The sequence below is a fragment of the Pleurodeles waltl genome, chromosome 12 (assembly GCF_031143425.1).
Source record: "Pleurodeles waltl isolate 20211129_DDA chromosome 12, aPleWal1.hap1.20221129, whole genome shotgun sequence".
Taxonomy (NCBI): domain Eukaryota; kingdom Metazoa; phylum Chordata; class Amphibia; order Caudata; family Salamandridae; genus Pleurodeles; species Pleurodeles waltl.
In genome coordinates this window covers 123,227,135-123,228,650 of record NC_090451.1, presented here as the reverse complement: position 1 = coordinate 123,228,650, position 1,516 = coordinate 123,227,135, and the positions used below count along the sequence as shown (strand labels likewise).

Here is a 1,516-nt window from a genome sequence, read left to right as displayed (position 1 = left end):
CCAGATTAACTGTTTGCAGACATGTACGTTAGTAGTGACTATAGCCTGGAAAATGTATTGGGAGGTCAGGCGACAGTCCCCTCCTGAATGACGGTGATGATATTGCCAGTGATGAGCTAAACGGGGCAAAGGTCACATGATGTCATTTTTGGAGACATCGACATGATGCTAAATCATCAAGAATGTAAACAAAAAAAGAATCCTCTTTTTGATGAGAGAATGTGGGTGAGTATGTCTGTGTCCTTGCAGGTTTGGTAGCAGCATTGTTTGGTGTTTAGTGGTGACCCTAGCAGACTTCCACGCTGCTTTTGAGTAGTAGACAAGGCAATTGAACTTCTTGGCACAGTTAAGCTTATGAATGTATACTTTTCAACTGTAAACTACTGAACAGGGGGAACTGTTGAGCCGTGTCTCACGTACTTAAGTGAACATTTTGTGGGGTCACGCATTGGCCGGTTAGCTCAGTTGGTTAGAGCGTGGTGCTAATAACGCCAAGGTCGCGGGTTCGATCCCCGTACGGGCCAAGGGTTACATTTTAGGAAAAGCTCTAACGCCATTTTACCACTAATGTATGGCCTCCTAATTCGTGTTGTTTTACTACCGTAAACATATATCCATGCAGAACGGCACACATTTCAAAACAGGAGGATGGAAATACAGAAAGAGAAGAACATGCAAGTCGTGCTTAAACCGGGACGTGAGGGGGTGAAAGTAGAGAGTGCCTTTGAAAGACATATGTTGGGTGCAGGGCTTTGAATACTGGGATGGGGAGAGAAGGAACATCCGCAGAGAGCAAAATAGAGAAACACCTGCGGCAACCAGCCCGAAACCTCGCAGTGTTGTGATATGCAAATCATTCTTGCACTGCATTCAATACAACGGCAGTAACTGGGAGCACCAAATAATCTGATGGCTTCAAGACGGAGAGCAAGGTGTATTGTATTGTTGTAATTGCATTTACATAGCGTTTAGCACCCTGACGAAGCGCTTTATTGTGGTCAAGTAAAGGTTAGGAGTGAGGAGACCCGTGGAGGGGGGTTGTTTCACAGAATTTCAGTTTGACGTGCAGGTGCTACTAGCGGAAGAAGCTAAATTATGAGGTTGTAAAAGTTAAGGCAATTTGTGATAAACGTAGGTGACAGGAATCAGGGGCTTGAGGCGAGAATGGTGTGTGATGCGGATGTGGCCAGAGTGAAGCCGATACCCAGATTCTGGTCCGATGATGAAACACCCAGAAGTGAGCGTTTACTGAGCAATAGATGATCCGACACTGCATACCTCAAGGTGAAGGTCTCATCTCAAAGGTCCCTGCACGCTTACAACCTCCAGTCCAGAGACACTGCACCTTCTCACCTCTAGAGACACCACTCGCCTCCCAGCACCCTGCCTCTCCCCCACTTAAAGAAAGGCTGCAAGTTCTCACCCACAGGGACAGGGCATCACTCCTACCGTATGGCATCCTGCACCCCAGCCATCCACAGAGACTAAGCATGACTCCCCCACGGCTAGGGATTAT

General features: G+C 47.2%; 1 non-coding gene across 1 annotated transcript; it reads left to right on the top strand.

The window, feature by feature from the left end:
- The first annotated feature begins 450 nt into the window (after positions 1–450).
- Positions 451–524, top strand: TRNAI-AAU (transfer RNA isoleucine (anticodon AAU)). The gene has a single exon. It is a non-coding gene; the product is annotated as a tRNA-Ile (tRNA).
- The last annotated feature ends 992 nt before the right edge of the window (positions 525–1,516 follow it).